General features: G+C 43.6%; 1 long non-coding RNA gene and 1 pseudogene across 1 annotated transcript in view; one reads left to right on the top strand and one right to left on the bottom strand.

The window, feature by feature from the left end:
- Nucleotides 1-25,063, bottom strand: part of LOC116069801 — a 52,442-nt gene that overhangs the window by 20,843 nt on the left and 6,536 nt on the right. The gene's annotated exons all lie outside the window — the stretch shown is intronic.
- On the top strand, nt 23,686-24,288 carry LOC116069798 (annotated as a pseudogene).

Below are 25,063 nucleotides of genomic sequence, written 5' to 3'. Positions count from 1 at the left end.
AGAGACAGAGAGAGAGGGAGAGAGAGAGAGAGAGAGAGAGAGATGGAAAAGAGAACGTTGAATGTTTTAATTACAAAGAAATAAATACATGCTTGAGATGATGGATGGTCTAACTATCAGAGTTGATTATTAAATAGCACACTCTACTCCATAAAAATATATAATTATTGTTCATTAAAAAGTTAGTTTTTTTCCTGGGCAGAGACAGGTAGATATCTGTGAGTTTGAAACCATCATAATCCATATAGTGAATTTCAAGCTAGCCAAGACTACAAAATGAGACTCTGTCTCAAAATAAATTTTTAATTGTGTGCCCTCTCACCCCCATCATCTGGCCCATGGCTCCTCCTGCCATCGCAAGGAGACTTTCAGGACCCAGGAGCATCCTCTTCCCCAATGATGCCCACAGGGGGACCCTAGGAATACCCTCTCCCTCGCTAACCCCCCACCAGTTGGGTCCTACTGACATTAGGAACATCCAACCATCACCAGAGACAACCAGGTGGCTAAAGGACAGCATAAGAACACAATCAACAAGAGCCAGGGTAACATAGCAACACCAGAGCTCAGCCATCCTGTTCCTCAAGCTCGGGACATCCTAACACAGCCAAAGGACAAGAAGATGACCTTAAACCCAATCTCATGAAGATGATACAGGCCTTTAAAGAGGAAATGAGTAAATCCCTTAAATATAGAAAAATACAATGAAACAGATGAAGGAAATAAGTAAAACTGTCCAAGAACTGAAAATGAAAATAGAAGCAATAAAGAAAATACAAATTGAGGCAATTCTGGAGGTGGAAAACCTAAAGAACAGAACAGAAAATACAGATGCAAGCATCATCAACAGAATACAGGAGATAAAAGACAAAATCTTAGGCATAGAACATATGATTAAAGAAAGTGATACACTGATCAAGGAAAATGATAAGTTTAAAAAGTTCATGACACAAAACATCCAAGAAGTCTGGGACACTATGGAAAAAAAAAAACATAAGGATAATATGAATCGAAGAAGAAGACTCCCAGCTCCAAGGTCTAGAAAGTATTTTCAACACAATCATAGAAGAAAACTTTCACAACCTAAAGAAAGAGATGCCTACAAACATACAAGGTTACAGAACACCAAATAGATTGGACTAAAAAAGAAAATCCTCTCAGCAAATAATAATCAAAACACTGAATGTACAGAACAACAACAAAAAGAATATTAAAAAGCTGTAAGGAAAAAAGGCCAAGTAACATATAAAGGCAGAACTATCAGAATTATACCCAACTTCTCAACAGAGACTCTAAAAGCCAGAAGGGCCTGGGTAAATGACTTGCAGTCTGTAAGAGATCACAGATGCAAGCCCAGACTACTATACCCAGCAAAACTTTCAATCACTATTGGAGAAACCAAGATATTCTATGACAAAACCAAATTTAAACAATATCTATCCACAAATCCAGCCCTACAGCCCTACAGAAGATACTAGAAGAAAAACTCCTACCCAAGGTGGCTAATTACACCCAAGGAAATAGGAAATAAATAACTCCAGACCAGCAAACCAAAGGAAGGGAAGCACACACACACACACACACACACACACACACACACACACTACCAACAACAACAACATAGGAATGGCAGGCTTTAACAATTGCTGGTCATCGATATTTCTCAATATCAACTGACTCAATTCCCCAATAAAAAGACATAGGCTAACAGAATGGATGCAAAAACAAGATCCTTGATTTTGCTACATACAAGAAACACATCCCAGCAACAAATATAGACATTACCTCAGAGTAAAGGGCTGCACAAGGTTTTTCCAAGCAAATGACCCAAGAAGAAAGCTAGAGTACCCATTATAATATCAAATAAAATAGACTTTAAACCAAAATTAGTGAAAAGAGATGAGGAAGGATACTTCATATTCATCAAAGGAAAAATCCACCAATATAACATCTCTCTCTCTTTCTCTCTCTCTCTCTCTCTCTCTCTTGATCTCCCTCTTTCTTTTTCTCTTTCTTTCTTTCTTTCTTTTTTTTTTTTGAGACCAAGATAACATCTCAATTCTAAACATCTATGCCCCAAAGGCAAGGGTACTTATATTCATAAAAGAAACATTGCTTAAGCTTAAATCACACAATAACCCCACACATTAATAGTGGGAAACTTCAACACCCCCATTGTCACCAATGGACAGGTCATCATTAAACAGAGAAATAATGAAACTAAGAGAGGTTATGAGTCAAATGAACCTAACGGATATCTACACCCAAACACAAAAGAATATACCCTCTTCTCAGCATCTCACAGAACCTTCTCCAAAACTGACCATATACTCAGTCAGTATATAGTCAGTATGCAAGTATATGGTCAGTAAACAAGCCTCAACAGATACAACAAAATTGAAACAACCCTTGTATCTTATCAGTGCACATGGATTAAAGCTGGAGTTCAACAGCAGCAGTAACAAAAAGCTTACAAACTCACGGAAACTGAACAACTCTCTACTGAATGGCTACTGGGTCAGGGAAGAAATAAAGAAATGAAAGACTTTCTAGAATCCGATGAAAATGAAGGCACAACATACCTAAGCTTATGGAACACAATGAAAGCAGTGCTAAGAGGAAAGTTCATAGCACTAAGTGACTTCATAAAGAAATTAGAGCATTCTCATACTAGCAACTTAGCAGCACACCTGAAAGCTCTAGGACAAAAAGAAGCAAACACACCCAAGAGGAGTAGACGGTAGGAAATAATCAAACCCAGGGCTGAAATCAGTGAATTAGAAACAAAGAGAACAATACAAAGAATCAACGAAACCAAGAGCTGGTTCTTTGAGAAAATAGAGAAAACAGAGAAACAAACCCTTAGCCAAACTAACTGAAAGGAAGAGAGAGAGTATCCAACTCAACAAAAATCAAAAATGAAGCGGCGGGGGCGGGGGGGAAGAAATATAACAACAAAGACTGAAGAAATCCAAAGAATCATTAGGTCTTACTTCAAAAGCCTGTACTCTACAAAATCAAAAAAATCTAAATAAAATGAATGATTTCCTTGATAGATACCATTTACCAAAGTCAAATCAAAATCAAGTAAACAATTTAAATAATCCTGTAACCCCTAAGGAAATAGAAGCAGTCATTAAAAGGATCCTACCCCCAAAAAGCCCAGGGCTAGATGGTTTTAGTGCAGAATTCTACCAGACTTTCAAAGAAGAGCTAATATTAACACCCCTGTCTTATTTAGGGTTTCCATTGGTATCATGAAATACCATGACCAAGACAACTCTTATAAAGGCAAGCACTTAATTGGGGATGGCTTACAGATTGGGATGTTTAGTCCATTATCATCATAGCAGGAAGCATGGCAGTGTCCAGGCAGACATGGTGCTGGAGAAGGACCTAAGAGTTCTGTGTCTTGTTCTGAAGGCAACCAGAAAACTATCTTCCAGACAGTAAGAAGGAGGGTCTCAAAGTCCTCCCCTACTGTAACACACTTATGCAAGGCCACACCTCCTAATAGAGTCACTCCCTGGACTAAGCATATTCAAACACATGAATCTATGGGAGCCAAACCTATTCAAACCTCTACAATTCCTCAAACTCGAACACAAAATAGAAAAAGAAGAAATGGTTCCAAACTCATTCTATGAGGCCACAGTCACCCTGATACCTAAACCACACAAAGACTCAACAAAGAAAGAATGTCAGACCAATTTCTCTTATGAACAGTGATGCAAAAATATCAATAAAATACTTGCAAACCTAATCCAAGAACACATCAAAAACATCACCCACCATGGATCAAGTAGACTTCATTCCAGAGATGCAGGGATGGTTCAATATATTATTTCAATATTTTTAAATCTGTTGAGGCTTGCTTTGTGACCGAAAATCCATCAATGTAATCCACCATATAAACAAACTGAAAGAGAAAAACTGCCTGATCATCTCACTACCTGCTGAAAAAGAGCCTTGACAAAATCTAACACCCTTTCTCATGTTAAAAGTCTTGGAAAGGGCTGGAGAGATGGCTCAGTGGTTAAGATCACTGACTGCTCTTCCCAAGGTCCTGAGTTCAAATCCCAGCAACCACATGGTGGCTCACAACCATCTGTAATGAGATATGATGCACGCCCTCTTCTGGGGTGTCTGAATACAGCTTCAGTGTATTTACATATAATAAGTGAATAAATCTTTAAAAAAAAAAAAAGGTATGTGCCACATCCAGCTTAAATAAATAAAGGTACTAAAACACTTAAGAAAAGTGTTTTTAAAAAAAAAGTCTTGGAAAGATTAGGGATATGAGGTGCATACCTAAACATAAGTGCAATATACATCAAACCAATAGCCAACATCAAATTAAATGGAGAGAAACTTAAAACAATTCCACTAAGATCAGGGTCAAGACAAGGCTGCCCATTCTCTCCATATCTATTCAACATAGCACTTGAAGTTCTAGCTAGAGCAATAAGACAACAAAAGATCAAAGGGATATGCAAACTGGAAAGGAAGAAACTGAAGTATCACTATTCACAGATGATATGATAGTACACATAAGTGACCCCCAAAATTCTACCAGAGAACTCCTATAGCTGGTAAATACCTTCAGCAAGGTGGCTGGATAGAAAATTACCTTAAAAATTAATTTTGTATAAAAGGGGGGGGGCTACTGAGTTACACAAATGATAAACAGGCTGAGAAAGAAATTAGGGAAACTACACCCTTTACAATTGCCATAAATAATATAACATATCTTGGTGTAACTCTAATCAAGAAAGTGAAATATCTGTATAACAAAAACTTCAAGTCTCTGAAGAAATTGAGGAAGATACTACTCAGCCATTAAAAACAATGACTTCATGAAATTCGCAGGCAAGTGGATGGAACTCGAAAATATCATCCTGAGTGAGGTAACCCAGTCACAAAAGAACACATTGTGTAAATGTACCACATTTTTTGTATCCATTCCTCTGTTGAGGGACATCTGGGTTGTTTCCAGCTTATGGCTATTATAAATAAGGCATAGTGGAGCATGCCAACACAATTCTTTAGAGACCTTTAAAAAAGCAATTCTCAACTTCATGTTGGAAAATCAAAAAAAACCAGGATAGCTAAAACAATCCTGCAAAGGAACTTCTTAAGGTATCAGCATCCCTGATTTCAAGCTGTATTTCAGAGCTATAGTAATAAAAACTGCATGGTATTGGCATCAAAACAGACAAGTTAATCAATGGAATAGAATCAAAGACCCAAAAATAAACTCATATATTTTCTGACACTTGATTTTTTATAAAGAAGCCAAAAACCATATGGTAGGAAAAAGAAAGCATCTTCAACAAATGGTGCTGATCTAACTGAATGTCTGCATGTAGAAGAATGCAAATTGATCCATATTTATCACCCTGCACAAAACTAAATCTAATAATGAGAAAGTATTCAGTTCCCAGCATCCACATTAGACATTCACAACTGCCTGTGATTCCAGCTCATCTCTAGGGCACCCAACACCCTTTTCTAGACACATATACATAAATTAAAATAAAATTAAATATTAAATATTTAGGCACTGGAGCAGGGGGCAGGAGAAGTGGCTCAGCAATTAAGAGCACTGGCTGCTCTTCCAGAGGTCCAGAGTTCAATTTTCAGCAACCACATGGTGGCTCACAACTATCTGTAATGTGATCTGATGCCCTCTTCTGGTATGCAGGTGTACATACAGATAAAGCGCTCATATACATAAAATAAATAAATAAATATGTTTAATTAAAAATTTAGTCAAACAATAATAAATAATGTGAAAATCACATAAAATTTTTAATTAAAGTATATATAAGATTCTTGCCAGAAGCCAGGCGGTGGTGGTGCATGCCTTTAATCCCAGCAGAGACAGGCAGATTTCTGAGTTCGAGACCAGCCTGGTCTACAGAGTGAGTTCCAGGACAGCCAGGGCTACACAGAGAAACCCTGTCTCAAAAAAAAAAAGAATCTTGCCAGAATATGTCCCATCCCATTTATTTACATACTATATATGTTTTCTGCTAGACAGCAAATTCAAGTCTTTAAGATAGAGACCATCTAGAAAACTGGCCTACTACTGTCAGTGGCTGTCCTTAATGGTGATGAAGATGAAATGGAGAAGGCATTAAAACAAACCCAGCAAGGAGGACCACGTACCACCCAGTCTACAGATCCATCGTATTTCCAATATCACAGTGAAATTTTAAAGTGCAATTTTATGTATATGTCTACATATAGGGGAGGAAGGGATCTCTTCAATATCCCTCTTTTGTTCTATAGGGGAGAGGACTCTAAATGGACGTGAGAACCAAAATAACATAAGGCACACCAATCCATAGAAGTTCTATCAATCTTTTCTTTTTAATTTTTTTAAGTTTTGTCTCTATACATGTCTATGAACCACTTGTGTGAGTGGTCCACACAGAGGCCAGAAGAGGGCTCTAGTCTTCTAGAACTGGAGTTACAAATGATTGTGAGCCACCATGAGGGTTCTAGGAGTCAAAGCCAGGGAGTGCTCCTAACCACTGAACCATGGTCTTGTTAATTTTATGTATATAAAAGGATCTCCATGAGACAATCCAGCTAAGTATGGTGGCATAGACCTGTAACACTAGGATTCAGGAGACGGAAGCAGGAGGACTGTGTTTGAGGCCAGGCTGAAAAACATAAGGAGTCCCTGCTCCCATCCCACCGCCCCCCCATAAAGAAAGAAAGAACAAAGCCAGAATAATGTCTCAAGCCTTTGCCGGGCAGTGGTGGCACACTTGGGAGGCCGAGGCAGGCAGATTTCTGAGTTCGAGGCCAGCCTGGTCTACAGAGTGAGTTCCAGTACAGCCAGGGCTACACAGAGAAACCCTGTCTCGAACCCCCCCCCCCAAAAAAAAATGTCTCAAGCCTTTAATCCCAGCACTCAAAAGGCAGAAGCAAGTGGATCTGTGTGAGCTCTAGGCTTGCATGCCTGGTCTACATCATCAGCTTCAGATCTGGGAACACAGAGATAACTTGTCTGGGAAGGAAGGAAGGAAGGAAGGAAGGAAGGAAGGAAGGAAGGAAGGAAGGAAGAAAGGAAGGAAGGAAGGAAGGAGGAAGGGGGAGGGAGGGAAGAGGGAAGGAAAGGAGGGAGGGAGGGAGAAAGGAAGGAGAAAGAAAGGAAGGAAGGAAGAAGAAAGAAAGAAAGAAAGAAAGAAAGAAAGAAAGAGAGAGAGAGAGAGAAAGAAAGAGGGGAGAGAGAGAGAACATAGTAGAGTAGTGGAGGGCTGGGGTGTAGCTTAGTTGGTAAAGTACACAACCACAAGGCCTGCATTCAGTACCCACCATCACATAAAACTGAGCACAGTGCAGAGGCCTGTGATGCCAACACTCTGAAGATGTAGGGAGGAAAATTTGGAGTCCAAAGTTAGCTTCTGCTACATAGTAGTTGGAAACAGCAGAGTCCGTAGAAATGGCCAAGAAAGACAATTACGGGCTTTCTAGAGGAATAACAATACATTTTCTAAAGAAATAGCAGGCCATGGCTGGAGAGGCAGCTCAGCAGTTAAGAACACATACAGCTCTTTTGTTAGTAATTTCTTTAGATTATATTTTGATTATGGATGTTTCACATATGTGTGTGTGTGTGTGTGTGTGTGTGTGTGTGTGTGTGTGTACCATATGCATTCCTGCTGCCCACAGAGGCCAGAAGAGGGCCTCAGATTCCTTGAAACTGGAGTTATGGATGGTTGGGCGCTGCCATGTGGGTGCTGGCAATCGAATCCTGGTCCTCTGGAAGAGCAGCCACTGCTCCTTACTGCTGAGCCATCTCTGTGGCCCACACACACGGCTCTTGCAGAAGACCCAAGTTAGATTCCCAGCAGCTACACAACAGCTCACAGTTGCCTTAACTCCAGGCCCAGGGATCCAGAGGACTCTTCTGGCCTCCATGGGCACCTACCTGTACACAGGTACACACACACACACACACACACACACACATACACACAGAAAAAAAAACAAAAAACAAAACAAACAAACAAAAAAAAAAAAAAAACCTCAAAGCCACAGCATACAGCAGCAGGCCCAGAGTTCTTCAGGTGAGTTAGCAAATATCAGTTAGCTTGATGGAAGCTAGGGGGACATCTGATCATTGTTAAAGACCCCAGGCCCAGAGATTGCTGGTGTTGGTTAGTGGCAAGGAACTCAGTTGACTCTACACCCCGAAACAATCAACCAGTTACGCAGCTACACAAACGAGGCTGGACCTAAACTTTCAACCTTGCCCAACACTCGGTAAAAGTCTTTGAAGCCAAGTTCACCTCTCAACCCAGTAGCGGTCTAGGAAAGAGCCTGGACTTGCTCAGGAGACCTGAGCTCCTGGCTCCATTTTGACTCCCTGAGAATCCTAGCCCCTCTCCCTCACTCTATCCTGTCCTCATTTTGCCTCTGGAAAAGATTCAAGGCTTGGACAGTGTGACCTCCAAGGTCCCTTTCTCAGGTCTGCTCTGGGCTGCTCCAGATCCCCAGCTTGTGTTAGGTACGCCTGGGACAGGGTCCAAGCAATTCCTAAAGGGGTCAAACAGATTAACCATTGGGCTGGGTCAGTTCCAAAAAAATTCAAAAATTAACCTAGTTTCGTGTCTTCTCTTTTAATCTTTACCAGGCATAACTCTATGGTGAGGTCCTGCCTCTGTGGTCCAGGTGCCATGGTCCAGCCCTCCAAATCAGAATTTGCCACTCCCTGCAACTTTTCTTTCCCCTTTTAAATTCTGCCGATCCTTACCTCCTCCATCAAACCTCTTCTGCCTCCTCAAGGCCATCTAACATAGCCCCCTCCACTGTATCTCAGCATAAACCTGGCCGCCCGGAATCGTGGTGACCATATTCTATGGCTTTCCTCTTGCCTGGATACTTCTCTTGGAGTAGAAATCATGCTATGTCTGATCCTCTATCCTATGAACCCATGCCTGACCAAACTTATTGTGGAGATGCCCAAACATTTGAGATTTGTTTGGGTTTTTTTCTATAATTTGTTTTTTTCTATAATTTATCAGGTGACAGGCTGATCACTTGGCTTTAAAAGCAGACAGCACCCAGTTGCACTAGATGCCACTGGAGATACCAGAGTTCTCTACTCCAGCAGTGACATTGGAGAATGCCTGGTAAGAAAATGTAGCTAGGGGGAGGGAGGAAGGGATAGGGGGTCTTCAGAGGGGAAACCAGGAGGGAGAATAACATTTGAAATGTAAATAAAGAAAATATCAAATAAAAAAAAGAAAATGTAACTAGGAGACTAGTAGATGGCTCAGTTGGTGGAGTGTGCTTGTCTTCCTGTCATACATAAAGTCCTGGGTTCAAGTCTCAGGACCACATGAATTGAAAATGGTAGGTATGCCTGTTTCCCAGACAACACTGGGAAACAGTGGATGAAAGGAGGTTCAAGGTCATCTTTGGATATGAAGCACATTTAAAGCCAGGCCTGGGCTAAGAGAAACAGAGAAGGAGGGGGGAGAAGAGAAGAAAAGCAAGAGAAACAAAGAGGGGGAAGAAGAGGAGGAGAAGGAGGAAGAGGAAGAGAAAGAAAGAAAGAAGAGGAGGGAAGGAGAAGGGAGAAGGAAAGGAGGAGAGGGAAGGGGAGGGAAGAAAGAGAAATAGGGGAGGGAGGAGGGAAGGGAGGGGATAACCAACGGAGAAGGGAGGGAGGAGGGAAGGAGGAGGGAAAAAATAGTTATAAGAGGGAGGAGGAAGAAAGGAGGAGGGAGGAGGGAAGGGGAGGGAAGAAAGAGACATAGGAGGGAGGAGGAAGAAGGAAGGGAGGAGGGAAGGGGAGAAGGGAAGGGGAGGGAAGAAAGAGTAAAGAAATAGGGAGAAGGAGGAGGAAGAGGAGGAAAGAAACTGGGCAGCTGGAGCTGCCCCTATCCTGCTTACACACACACACACACACACACACACACACACACACACACACACACACTCTGCAGAAATATCTTCATATTCCAGCCTGCCTCAGACTTCACCACTGAGAATCTAAGACCATCTCCTCCTGTTATTATTATCTTCATTGTTCTTGAAGCAAATAACAACGCCATGCAGCCCCAGCCCCAGGCACCCCACAGCACTAGGTCCTCACAGTCCTTAAGTCCTCAAGTCCCTCCTCCCTCCTCTATAACAACGGGATTGACAGGCAGAAAAGAAAAGTGGAAAGGTTTCAAGAGTGGCCATGATGAGATGGTGCAGGCAACAAAGATGTATCTTCTCTCAGTTCTAGAAGCTGCAGATTCAAGATGAAGTTGGTTTCTCCCTCAGCCTCCTTCCACAGCTTGCCTTTCATTTGTCTTTGCTGCCTCTGTGTTTGTCAAGTTTCCTCTGTTTTACAAGGACAACAGTAGAGCCTGGAAAAATGGTTCAACAGTTAAGAGTACTGGCTGCTCTTACGGAGGACTTGGGTTCAATTCCCAGCACCCACCTGGCAGCTCACAACCATCCATAACTCCAGTTCCGGGAAATCTGATGTTCCCTTCTGACAACCTCTGGCACCAGGCATTTGTCCTTGCTGCCTCTGTGTTTGTCAAGTTTCCTCTGTTTTACAAGGACAACAGTAGAGCCTGGAAAAATGGTTCAACAGTTAAGAGCACTGACTGCTCTTCCAGAGGTCCTGAGTTCAATTCCCAGCAACCACATGGTGGCTCACAACCATCTGTAATGGGATCCAGTGCCGCCTTCTGGTGTGTCAGAAGACAGCGACAGTGTACTCACATACATAAAATGAATAAATCCTTTTTTTAAAAAAAAGAGAAAGAAAGAAAAAGAACATTGTGGAGGAAACAATGAGTCATAACTGAGAGTGTATGCAAGCATCCCAGGACACAAGTGAAAAGTGGTCTTTCCGGGAAGTTGTCAACCTGTCTATCACACATGGAACCACATTCTCTCATCACAAGAACCACCATTCGGGAATCTGTGTGTTTACATACTTATTCATGTGCACATGACCATGAGGTGCAAACATAAACAGACAGATGTGTCTACTATTGTGTTTTAACTTCATGTGGGTGTGATATAGAAATGATACACACAAGGCATGTGTATATCTGTAGGTACCTACACCCTGAAAATGTGCACGTGTGAAATGATTTTGTGGGTTAGCATAAATGTTTCTTATTCAGTACTCAGTTGTTGAACATCAGTTCAGCAACAATATGCTGCTACTGTAGGTTCAGTACAAGGCTCTAAGAATAAAAGAGACACGATAGTTGTACATACACCAGGTACTTGAAAGGCAGGCATGTTTTTGAACACAATGCAGGTATCTGTAAGCTCTGAAAATGCATGTACATTAGAGCCCACACCACGCTAATAGAGTACCTGCTCACATCTGTCACAACAGCGTTGCAATGGGTATTCCAAACCCTGAATGTCAGGTGATGGTGGCATCTTCTGCCCAGTCTCAGGGTGGCAGTCTGGAAGCTGAAGTGCTGGGTGGCCACAGCCACTCCTCCTCCTCCTCCACCCACAGGGCGTTGAGGCGGTATTTCCCGATAACAGGGCACGGAGAGTCCAGGCCACTGGAAGCCATCTGAGCTTCACGTGACTTTATGGTTCCACTGTTAATGTTTGGCCTTGGGTTATTCCTGCTACGGGTGGGAAGTCAGGAAAGGCAGGAAGGAGCTGGGGGTAGGGGAGATAAGGTTCCAGGGCACCTGTGGGAGGCACCTGCCCTGGCAGCACCTGGGGCATCACAATACTCGCAGAGTTCCAGGTCCTGCAGAAGGAAGGAATTTCCACTCAGGAGAGAGCAATGACATTCTCTGGGAAGGAAAGAGAAAAAGAGAAACTGCAAACTGCTCCCCAGTGACCCAACTGCCCCTCTGCAACCTCCTTAGAGTCCCAAGAAATGCCTACACCCATCTTCATCACTGTGTGCTTGGTTACCTCCTAGAATACGAGCAGCTCGCTGCCACCAAAATGCCCTCTTAATGGTGCCTCCTTTAGGCCAGGCGCGGTGATACACACCTTTAATCCCAGCACTCAGGAGACAGAAGCAGGAGAATCTCTGTGAGTTCCAGGCCAGCCAGGGCTACATGGAAAAACCCTGATTTAAAAAAAAAAAAAAATAGTATTTCTTTTATCTGGTTACATTGGTGTGCACCTGTACTCCCTGCCATTGAGAGGCAGGCAGGAGCATTACTTAAGCCCAAGAGTTTAAGATCAGACTGGACAACACAGAGAGGTTCTTACAAGAAAAAAACTAAAATTTCTCCATCATCCCACATCCTTTCCTTTACTGGATCTATCCCCCCTCGTGTGTGGGGGAGGCGGGGGGTGCAGGAACAGTCTCCTTAGGAGTGTTTGCCCTCTGGTTGATGTCTCTAAGTGGTCCCCATTTTAAACGCTAATACATAATAACTCTAGGGAAATACATTACTACTTGGTAGTCTCTTGGTGCTTTTCTTTCCCATTTGAAGTCTTAAACTCCATAAGAGTAAGGATAGATATGCAGCATATAGTATATTATGCATATGCATGTGCAAATACTGCATTGTTTTATGTGTATTTTTAAATGCTTATCTCACATGTATACATTTTGTATCTATATTTATATTATATACAATGTGTCTTATTATACATATTGTGTATTGTCTACACTGTGTCTTAGGGTTGTTATTGCTGTGGTGAAATACCATAACCAGAGCAACTTGGGGAGGAAAGGGTTTATCTGGCTGGTTCGCCTACATTGTAGTCCATAATTGAAAGAAGAAAGGACAGGAACTCAAACAGGGCAGAGACTTGGAGGCAGGAGGTGATGCAGAGGCCATGGAAGGGTGCTGCTGACTGGATTGCTCCCATGGCTTCCTCAGCCTGCTTTCTTATAGAACCCAGGACCACCAGCCCATGAGTGGCATCGCCCACGGTGGACCGGACACTCCCCATCAATTTTTGTTTGTTTGTTTGTTTGTTTGAGACAGGATTTCTCTGTAGCCCTGGCTGTCCTGGAACTCACTCTGTAGACCAGGCTGGCCTCGAACTCAGTAATCTGTCTGCCTCTGCCTCCCAAATGCTGGGATTAAAGGCATGTGCCACCACTGCCAGGCACCCCCATCAATTATTAATTAAGAAAACTCCCTATAGTCTCCCCTGCAGCCCAATCTTATGGAGGCATTTTCTTAATTGAGGTTCCCTCCTCTCAGATGACTTCAGCTTGTCAAAAATGTGTCCAAATGTCATAAAACCAGCCCACACAGAGTGTGTGTATCCGCTATTAGTAGTGCTAGCTATGCCTGGCACCACCCTCTTGTCTGCACTCATATTTCATTTCCACAGGAACACGAAGCACTGATATTTCTATTTTATAGAAGAAAAAGCGAGAAGGTATGAACCTTGAGCAAGACCTCCTAGCCAATGAACAAACCATAATCCATGATTACTCCGGTTTTATGCCTGTCTACTTCTTTGTTATTAAAATTTTGTTAGTGTACAAACCACTGTGTTTTGTTGTGACATTTTCACACATGTACATTATAGTATTTGCCTGTGTTTGCATTATTCTCCCTGTGACCCACTCCATTCTTCCTAGAGCCTTTCTCTCTTACATAGTTCCCCTTTGACTGACTTTCATGGCATGTGTGTATGTGTGTGCGTGTGCGTGTGCGTATGTGTGTGCGTGTGCATGTGCGTATGTGTGTGTGCATGTGTGTATGTGTGTATGTGTGTGTATGTGTGTGTGCATGTGTGTATGTGTGTATGTCTATGTATATGTGTATATCTGTGTATGCATGTATGTGTGCATGTGTGTATGTGTGTGTGCATGTGTGTGCATGTGTGTATATGTGTGTGCATGTGTGTGTGCGTGTGCATGTGTGTATGTGTGTGTGCATGTGTGTATGTGTGTATGTGTGTGCATGTGTATGTATGTGTATGTGTGTGTGTGAGTGTGTGTGTGAATGTGCACATGTGTGTGTGCTTGTGTGTTTAAATCTGGTTCTGCATCTTGGCTGTTGTGAACAAGCCCACAGTGAACATGATGTGCAGGTATCTTTGTAGTATGCTCCCTTATGGGTAGGAAAGACACAGCTGAATCATGTGTTGGTTCTCGGTTTAGCTTGGAGGTCCCTCCATACAGACTCCATGGTGGCTATTGAGTTTACATTCCCACCAGAAGTATATGAAGATCCCACCTCGCTGTATCCTTGCCAGATTCGTGGTCATTTGGGCTTTTGTTGCTGGCTATTCTGACTGAGATTAGATGAAACCCCAGTGTGGTTTTGATTTGAATTTCCCGGACTGCTCAGGATGTCCTGCATTTTTTCACACGTTTGTTGGCCATTTCTTTTAAGAGCTGTCTGTTAATTCATTCACCAGTTTGTTGGTTGGATGATTTGGGGGAGTCTATCTTACAGTTTATGTATATTCTAGGTATTAATCCTGTTCTAATAGTTACAGTAGTTTCTCTTGCTATTGGTTCTAGTTTTGTTCTACTTCGATCTGATATTAGAAATTCTTTTTGCTTTTGTACATTTCTTAAAACTTGCTCTGTGTAAGACTATCTTTGTAAAGCTTGTACTGAAGTCTTTCCTATGAAATGAATACTACAAGCCTAAATAACTGCAGAAACCAGGCATGGTGGTACACATCTGTAATGTCTGAGTTCAGGAGACTGAGGCAGTAGGATCCCCAGCACCTGGACTACATGGTGGCTCGGGGTCAGCTCGGGCACATAGCAAGACATTGGCTCATTACAAGTTCTGAGTGGTTTATTGTTAGTAATTGATGTATTCATTCCCAATAACACAGAGAAAGGGTAATTTATCACATCAACCAGTCACAGAAGGAGTAGGTAAGACACAGAACAGGTGAATTACATAGAAGACCAGAAAGAGTCTGAGGCCTGGACCACTGTCCTGGAAAATACAGCCCTTCAACTTTCATGCACTGTCAGTGAGGCCGGGGAGGGGAAGAAACAGGAGGAAGAGCAAGGGGGTTTCTGAGCCTCCCCACTACCACTCTTTTTGGAGATTTAGTTATTTTTATGCAGATGGGTGTTTTGCCTGACTGTAAGTCTGTGAATCATGCACTGTGCACTGCGTACAGTACTCACAGAAGCCAGAAGATGTCAGATCCCCCAGGACTGGAGTTACAGATAGTGGTGAGTCGCCATGCGGGTGCTAGAAATTGAACCTAAGTCCTCTGGAAGAGCAGCCAGTGCTCTAAACCACCAAGCCGTCTCTCCAGGCCTCCGTAAACTATTGAATGAGGAGCCTTTGTACAGAGGACCTGCTCAATGTCTCCTAGTCACTGTAACTCAAGTTCTATCTTTCTCTCTAGGAAGAGTGGTTTCCCCTTACCCTTCACTTATGCCTTGACTGAGGCACACAGCCTGTCACATTGCAGGTTTTTCCTTTGTCTACCTGTGGTGCTGGGCTTTTCAGTCTTGGGGCCTAGTAGAGCACCTTTCAGTCAGCATCTTATACATATGCTGTGAGTTGCTGAGTGTAAGAGGCCGGAGACTAGAGACCCCCTGAGCACAAAACAAAGCAATGGTTGGTTCCCCATGAATAACATGGAGACAGTTACCACAGTCATCCTCCTGCCCCACAGGTTGGCACAGCCACCCTCCCCTTTACAGTTTCAGAGTCCTCTGGAGATTTTCCCACCATTCCTGTTGACAACTAAAAAGGGGGGAGGGGTTATCTGCCACCCTAACACCCACAGCCTAGCAGAAACCAGGCAGCATGTCTCCTGCCTGTCTCTCCAGCTGTGCAAGATACAAGGAACATACATGCTAGAGTGTCCGCCAGCCCCATCAACCCAAGACAAGAAGGAGAGTCTAGAAAACCTTGGAGGCCAAGGGATCTAGGATAACTGGAGAGTAGGAGGCGGGGAGAGTTCAGCATTGCCAGTGTGACAGGGCTGCAAGGGGGACGCTCTAGATATCAAGCTGAACAGAATCTGTCCCCATAAAGCCTGATCTTCAGAGGGAGTACTTCTGCCTAGGGCCCCTTGGGAGCAGCATGTCCAGTGCGGTGTCCCACCACCGTCAACACTTGGAGTAAAGCCAGGTAAAAGGGGACATGTGAGGCATATCAGGCCCTTAGACTGCATCTTTCACTCAAAATCTAGCTGCTCCTCCAAAATCCTTGGAGAACTCCCTCAGAGCAAGGTTGGCATATAGACACTATGAGCTTAGGTCAAAAGATGCAGCTGGGCCTATGTAGTGAGTCCCAGGCCAGCCAGGGCGACGTAGTGAGACCCTATCTAATGACTAAGAAAGGCCCAGAGCTTCTCCTGCTCCCCAGCCCTCTTAGAGGTCACTCATGGCTGGAGACTATCCTTTATCTCAGGCAAGAATATGATGGGCATAAAGGAAATGGCAGGCCACTAGAGCTAAGCAACTCTAGGCTCTAACTTGTAGAGCATATACTGAAGCCCAAGATGGCTCCAAAGACAGTCAGACACGCATAGTGAAATCAGTCATCATCACAGCCCACTGCCCAGCCTGGAAGAAATCTAAGATAGCTGGATGTAGTGACACATATCTGAAACTCCAAAACTTTAGGATCTGAGGACAGTTGTATTTGAGGAGAGGCGGAGGGCTACAAGTGAGACTCTGTCTCAACAACGGGTTGGGAGTGTTAGAGAGAAGGGGAAATTTTTTAAAAAGAGTGCTTCTCCAGGTTGGACAAAACTAATGTCTAGCTCCACAGTGACTGTATTGGCTGGTTTTATGTCAACCTGACACAAGCTGAAGTCATTTTGTAAGAGAGAACCTCAACTGGGAAAATGGCCCCACCAGATAGACATATGGGCAAAGCTGTAGAGCATTCTCTTGGTCCATGACTGATGTGGGAGGGCCCACATCGCCGTGGGGGATGCCACCTTTGAGCTGGTGGTCCAGGGAGCTATAATATAAGAAAGTAAGCTGAGCAAGCCAGTACGCAGTGATGTTTCTCTATGGCCTCTGCATCAGCTCTGGCCTCCAGGTTACTACCCTGTTTGAGTTCCTGTCCTGACTTCCCTGGGCAATGGAGTGTGACCTGAGAGTTATAAAGTAAAAAATAAACCCTTTCCTCCCGAAGCGGTTTCTGGTCTTGGAGAGGAACCAACTAAGGCAGTGGCCATAAGAGTCAATCGGACACAAAGTGAAGAAAACACAAAGCCTGCGCTCACTGGCACAGATGATCTGGATATCCTAAGAGCATGCCATAAAATCCTAGAAGCATGCCATGAAAATAAGTCACACAAGGGCTGGAGCCATGGCTCAGCACTTAAGAGCACTTGCTACTCTAGCAGAGGGCCCACGTTCAGTTCCCAGGGCCCAAATGGCTGGCAGCCCACAACTTCCTGTACCTCCAGTTCCAGGGGATCTGGTGCCCTCTTCTGGCCTCCACGGACACTGCAATCACATGGTACACACGCATACAGGTATTCATGCAGACACATAAAATTTTTAGTCTTACACTCCTATAATAAATACATTTTTTAATATTACACTCATACAATAAGATAAAAATTATCTAATCCTATAAATTTTGCAGCACTGTGTTGGAAATTGGTTCTAATGCTTTGTCTTAATTTGACTCCCAAAAACCGCGCTTCCAGACCTGAGGGTCCCTGCCCCCAGCTGGCTTCGATTGGTAATAAATAACCGTACAGCCAATGGCTGAGCAGGTAGACGGAGGTGGGACCAAGGAGAAGAGGAAGAGGAGAGAATCACCAAAACTTGGAGGGATAGGGATCAGATTTAAGAGCTGCAGGAGAAAATTTATCCAGCAATGTAGGTGGAAGGGAAAGTGGCACTATGGGAGGGGGGTGCAGCCCTGAAAGTAACAGGACAGCAAAGATAAAATACAGATTTAGTAGGTATTAAGCCAAGAATACAGGAAATGTATGCTAGCTGTAGGGAAGTTTAGAAGTGCCCAGCCATTGAGCTAGTCAAAAACACATCAAATTAGCTGGTGTGTGTGTGTGTGTGTGTGTGTGTGTGTGTGTGTGTGTGTGTGTCTGCAAATCCAGAGCTCTGCAGGAGCGACCCACTGGGAGCCAAAGCAGTTTAACCAATTCCCCTCCATAGCACTGTGCAAAGTCGCCAGCAAACAACTGAATCCAACAGCAGCGAATGGACAAAGCAGCTGAGAGTTGAATGAGAAACTGATTATCATGAATGGACCTTGAAAGCTACTGTGTAGAGGGGCCAAACACACGCCGTCAGGGATTGTGCGATCTCTTTATATAAAATGCCCAGAAAAAGCAAACCTATCAGACAGAGCAGATGGCTGGTTACCAGGAAGCAAGGTGAGGAAGCAATGGGGTGTGGCTGTTTATAGATATGGAGACTCTGGGGATTGATACAAATGTTTTGGAATAAGATAGATGTGATGATCACACAACATCACAAATACAGGAAATGCCACAGAATCCTGTGCTTTAAAATGGTTAGCTTTATGTTCTGTGAATCTTAATTCAATTTTTAAAAAGAAAGAAAGGATAAAGTAAGGCCGTGAGTACCAGGGCCCTGTGAATTGTTCTGTACAGCCAGCCATTGCCTTCTACATGAACCTGAGCCTTTCTCCTAACGAAGAAAGTCCCAGCCCCTGAGGAGAAGCAGGACCTCAGCAACCCCCGCCCCCGCCCCATCAAACTTCAGAGGTGTCAGAGCAGGAAACTGAGCTGAGCAGTAGCTCCTTATCCCTGACCTCCCCGTGGCCTCACTAAATGATTCCTCTGTGAGTTTATGAAGTCAATTATTCACCCGCTGGCCAAGGTGCTGGTGTGACAGAAACCACCTCTGACTGCTTTCCCCTCAACACTGCTGGCCTACTATAGGCCAGCACAGTGCTTGGCAACTCTTACGATAGCTATGCTGAATCCCACAAGCCCCTCCCCTCCCCCCAAATACTAAAAATTCTATATCGCTGGGAAGAGCTGGAGGAGGAGGGGGGAAATAAGAGTGAACACATTGTACAAAATTCTCAAAGAACTAATTTTTTTAAAAAAATTCTATCTTATAATAAGTGTTGGCATAAACAGTACTATAATTATAAAAAAAATTAAGACATTTTCTTTGTCCTAAAAGTTAATTTTTTTTCTATATGAAAAAAAAAAGCAGTGAGTTACAACAGCTCTCTAAAATCCTGAGACTCAGACATCACACAGCCCCCAGTTGATGGACATCAGTCGAGATAACATTATCACCACTTCACAGAGAAGAAAACTGGAACTTAAATTACAGAGAGCTAAAAATAATAGGAATATATCCATAGCTCACAGATTTTTTTATTGAGAGTATATGTTTCTGTAGAATAGATTCCTCTGACGGCTTCCCTCCCTTCCTCTCCTCCCACATCCTCTCACCTTCCCACCCATCTAACTCCATATCTTCTTTCTCTCTAGCTTTAGAAAATGAATAGGAAATAAAAAATAAAAAATAAAAACAGCATAGAACAACAAAAAGAAAAAAAACAGAAAAGGCTTGAAAAGCACATACACGAGGTACATGCACAAATGCACACACAAGTGCACATACATGCGTGCACACACACACACATACACACACAGAACCTATAAAAACTCAAAATATATAAGCAAAAGACCAGTCAGGTAAAAATGCCCAGACCAAGAATTATTAGACAAAAAACCCACAAAAGGACCACTGGGTTCGTTGTGAGTTGGCCATCTAATGCTGGGCATGGGGCTTACACTTAAGTGTGGTTTGTAGACACAGCGAAACTTCGATAGAAAAACTAGCTTTTTCCTTTGTCAGCAGTTGGCAGTTGGAGATAGCTTCTGGGTGAGGGATGAGGGCTGGTGTCCTTCTCTCAGCACTGGGACCCCATGTGGCTTCGGCCTGTGCAGTCCCTGTGAGTGCTGCCACGGTGAGTGTGAGCCCGCCTGTGAGCCCACGTGTGTGTCAGCCCTGTTGTGTAGAGGACACTGTGTTGTTGGTGCCCTCCATGCCCACTGCTCTTACACTCATTCTTCCTCCTCTTCTAAAAAGCTCCCTGGGCCCTAAAGAAAGAGATTGATGGAGACATCCTGTCTAGGGTGGAGCCATCCAAAGTCTCAGTGTCTGCCATTGTCCAGCTGTGGGTCTCTGTGTTCATTCCTGTCTACTGCAGGAGGAAGCTTCTCTGATGATGGCTGACCTGTGAGTATAGCAGAATATTGTAAGGAGTTATATTGCTACATGTCTTTGTGGCTAATAGATTTTAAACAAGGATTCCGTGACAACTCAGCAAACAGTATTGGGACAGCTAGGTAGCCACACACAAAAGTAGAAGCTAGGCCCACCCCTACCTCACATCTTCTGCAAAAATTAACTAAAAGTAGACTGGTGCACTACTTTAAAGGTGGTGCACACCTTTAATCCGAGCACTTGGGAGGCAGAGGCAGGTGGATCTTTGTGAGCTGGAGACCAGCCTGGTCTATAGAGTGAGTTCCAAAACAGCCAGAGCTACATAGAGAGACCCTGTGTCAAAAAATCTTTTAAATTAAAAATAATAATAATAATAACTAAAAGTAGATCAAAGATTTAAATGTAAGAATTAAAAATAGCCCAAATGTGATAGTACACACCTTTAAACCCAGGACTAGGGGGGAAAAAAAAGGAAGATGTACATTTGAGGTCAGTCTGGTCTATACAGAGTTCCAAGCCAGCTACAGCTGCTACACAGTGAGACTGGGGAGGGGGGAGAGGGGAGGGGAGGAGGAGGAGGAGGAGGAGGGGGAGAGAGAGAGAGAGAGAGAGAGAGAGAGAGAGAGAGAGAGAGAGGGAGAGAGAGAGAACAAATGGTTTCTTAGATATGGCATCTAACACCCAAGCAAACTATGATGGTTGGAATGTGAAATATTCTTCACAGCATTAGAATACTTGGCTCCCAGTTCACATTGCTGTTTGGGAGGCCTGGAATTGTGGCCTTATTGGAGGAAGTATGTCTCTGAAGGTGGACTTTGAGAGTTTAAAACTTGTACCACTTCAAGTTTATTCTGTTTCCAGCTTGTAGTTAAGATGTGAGCCCTGCTCCCGTGGCCATACCTGCTGCCTCTCTCCCTGCCAAGATGACCTCTTACTTCTCTAGAACCACAGACCAAGTAAACCCTTTCCTCTCTAAGGTGCCTTGGCCACACCACTTTACCGCAGCAATAGAAATGTAACTAAGACACAACCAAAGAAAAGTATAGGTAAATTAGACTCTAAAAAAAGAAATAATTTTAGAAACCTTTGTGAGATGGGGTACAGTGCTTGCTTGGAATGCACAAAGCCCTGGGCTTAATCTCCAGTACTACAAAAAGAAAATAATAATTATTATTATTATTATTATTATTATTATTATTATTATTTAGTTAATTAATCAAATAAATAATACAGCTTCCCACTTTGAAGGATGCGATCATCAAAAGTGAAAAGTTGTGTGTTTCCCACATACAGCCTCTCTGCTTTGATGCCCCTGGAGCCTAAGACCTCAGTCATGCATACCTACGCAAAGCTAGGCTCTCCTGGGCCTCCAAACCCGCACATAGCTCCTTGTATGAAGGTCTTTGAGAAGATATATCTTGAGGATAGCACCATAACCCACCCAAAGGAGCAAGCAGGGTTCTCATGGGGGTCTGATGATAAAGTGACTTCAACCTGACCCAGTGTGGTGGCACATGATTTTAAACCCAGTACTCAAGGGGCCAAAGCATGGGCACCTCAGACTCAGAGGCCAGCCTGGTCTATATAGTGAGCTCCAGGGATGTGTAGAGAGATCTGTTTTTTAAAAATTAAATTAAATTAAATAGGGCTGGAAAGATGGCTCAGTGGGTAAGAGCACTGACTGAGTGCTCTTCTGAAGGTCCTGAGTTCAAATCCCAGCAAACACATGGTGGCTCATAACCATTCATAATGAGATCTGACATCCGAAGACAGCTACAGTGTACTTATGTATAATAATAAATAAATCTTTAAAGCTGGGCAGTGGTGGTGCATTCCTTTAATCCCAGCACTTGGGAGGCAGAGGCAGGCGGATTTCTGAGTTTGAGGCCAACCTGGTCTACAAAGTGAGTTCCGGGACAGACAGGGCTACACAGAGAAACCCTGTTGCAAAAAAGAAAGAAAGAAAGAAAGAAAGAAAGAAAGAAAGAAAGAAAGAAAGAAGGGAAGGGAAGGAAGGAAGGAAGAAAGGAAGAAAGGAAAGAAAGAAAGGAAGAAAGAAAGAATACATATTTTAAAAATAAAATAAAAAGCGAATTCAACCATACCCCCAGTCACCACACTGCTCTTTTTCCCTAATCATAGCTTTCCTGGCAGCTAGAAACACTCCAGGGCATTTTGAACAAGGTGTTTAGAATGTTAATGGATGAAAATGGGGTACAGCCACATTTATTTCACATAAATTAACCTTGATGAACTTTATTGCCTTGTTTACCTTGACTACCACCTGTTGTTTGGCACCAGCTCAGGCCAGGGGTGGAACTGTTCCCCTGGCAGGAGGATGTTAGCCAGAGGTGATAAGAGGATGAGAAAGCTCAGCAGCTCGACGCTGTCACCTCATTGCAACCTTTCCTACCTCTCTCTCAAGCTCACCTGTGCCAGCCAAGGGCTGCGGAATTCAGGGAGTGTGTCACAGCAGCGCTCTGACAAGGTCGCAGGAAGGAAAGCCCGGAGGAGATCTCGGACCCCTGGCGGCCTCTTTAGCGGTGCTTCAGTTTCCTGACCGCTACTGCCCCCTGGTGCTCTGACCTTTACACTCCACCAGCCCTACCGTGAACACTACCCAAATCTAAAACGAGCCACAGATGTCATTTTTAATTCTCTAATAATCATATTTTCTTTGTGGTGCTGCAAGTCGAACTCAGTACCTGCGTGTGCTTGGGTCTCCAGCATCTCGTCGGGAAGAGACCCTGTTTTTACCTTTTCAAGATTCACCAATTTCTGAAATTGTCTAGATCTACTAGAACGGAGACCACGTGAGAGGAAGGGTATCCCTCGTACGGCAACTCTGGTTTTTCTTTCTTTTCTTTTTGTTGTTTGGTTTGGGGGTTTTGGTTTTTGGATTTTTCGAGACAGGCTTTCTCTGTGTGGTCCCTGGCTGTCCTGAAGCTCGCTCTGTAGACCAGGCTGCCTCGTCTTCTGCCTCTGCGTCCAGAGTGCTGGGATTAAACACATGAGCCACCAGCAGGAACTACAACTTTCTCTAGTAGGCTCATAGTAATATACAAATGAGTGAGCAAATGAATGGATGCCAAAACATTCCTTCTATACTAGGACGATCTCCTTCAGGTCTTAGGTTGTGTCACCTTCTAGGTGAGCCTTGTCCAACTGCCCTGCATTGTTCTCTATCGTCTTAGCAATCTTTTGGATCCTCTCACAGTACAGACCAAAGACTTGGCTCTGGCTTGTCCCACTCTTCTCCTGCAACCTTATTACTTCTTTTAGACTCTGCACTCCATACAGGGGCATCGACTATGCACCACAAACCTGGCGTATTGAATAAATACTTGTTCAATGAATCCAATCATTCCCAGTACTTCCTATCCCTGCCCCAGTAAGTGATCTGCCCCTATCCTCTCTCCTGTAATTTCCAAGAGCTGTATCCTATACTTCACTAGACCACAGAGATGGCCTGCGCATAATGTGAGCTGGGTGCCTGACAGCGCTGGGGCAAACGAGAGCCAGACAGGCACTGGGTGACTCTGTGCCTCGAGGAGGAAAATCAGCTAAACATGGGCAAAGGAGATCCTAAGGAGCCGAGAGGCAAGATGTCCTCATACGCATTCTTTGTGCAAACCTGCCGGGAGGAGCACAAGAAGAAGCACCCTGATGCGTCTGTCAACTTCTCAGAGTTCTCCAAGGAGTGCTCAGAGAGGTGGAAGACCATGTCTGCTAAAGAAAAGGGGAAATTTGAAGATATGGCAAAGGCTGACAAGGCTCCTTATGAAAAGAAAGGAAAACCTACATCACCAACCCCCCAAAGGGGAGCCCAAAAAGAAGTTCAAAGGACCACCTTTGCCTTCTTCTTGTTCTGTTCTGAGTACCGCCCCAAAATCAGAGGCGGGCATCCTGGCTTATCCATTGGTGATGTTGCAAAGAAACTAGGAGAGATGTAGAACAACACTAGAGCGGATGACAGGCAGCCCTACAAGAAGAAGGCTGCCAAGCTGAAGGAGAAGTATGAGAAGGATATTGCTGCCTACAGAGCTAAAGGAAAACCTGATGCAGCGAAAAAAGGGGTGGTCAAGGCTGAAAAGAGCGAAAAAAAGTAGGAAGAAGAAGAGGAGGAGGATGAAGAGGAGGAGGGAGAGGAAGAGGAAGATGATGATGAATAAGTTGGTTCTAGCGCAGGTTTTTTTTTTCTTGTCTATAAAGCATTTAACCCCCCTGCACACAACTCATACTTTTTAAGGAAAAAAAATGAAATGTAAACCTGTGTAAGATTTATTTTTAAACTGTACAGTGTCTCTTTTTGTATAGTTAACACACTACCCAATGTGTCTTTAGATAGCCCTGTCCTGGCAGTATTTTCAATAGCCACCAACCTTGCCTGATCCAGTCTGGGGGTTGTAAATTAGCATGGAAATTTAAAGCGGGTTCTTGTTGGTGCACAGCACAAATTAGTTATATATGGGGACAGCAGTTTGGCTTTTTCTTTTTGTTTTATTTTGGGGTTTTATTTTCTCTTTTGTCTTCAGATGTCTCTGATGCAGCTTATACAAAGATACTTGTTCTGTTACCTGAATACCACCACTCTGTAATTGAAAAAAAAAAAATTGCATAGCCGGGCAGTGGTGGCGCATGCCTTTAATCCCAGCACTTGGGAGGCAGAGGCAGGTGGATTTCTGAGTTTGAGGCCAGCCTGGTCTACAGAGTGAGTTCCAGGACAGCCAAGACTATACGGAGAAACCCTGTCTCGAAAACAAACAAACAAACAAACAAAAACAAAAACAAAAAAACTGCCTGTGAATTAGCTAGGTGGTGGTGGCGCACACCTTTAATCCTAGCACTTGGGAGGCAGAGGCAAGTAGATTTTGGAGTTTGAGGCCAGCCTGGTCTACAAGGAGAAACCCTGTCTCGATAAACAAACCAAAAAAAAAAAAAGTTAAA

Source organism: Mastomys coucha, unplaced genomic scaffold, assembly GCF_008632895.1.
Source record: "Mastomys coucha isolate ucsf_1 unplaced genomic scaffold, UCSF_Mcou_1 pScaffold22, whole genome shotgun sequence".
In the NCBI taxonomy this organism is placed as follows: Eukaryota; Metazoa; Chordata; class Mammalia; order Rodentia; family Muridae; genus Mastomys; species Mastomys coucha.
Note: the sequence above shows the minus strand (reverse complement) of the source record. Positions and strands in the feature narration are given on the sequence as shown.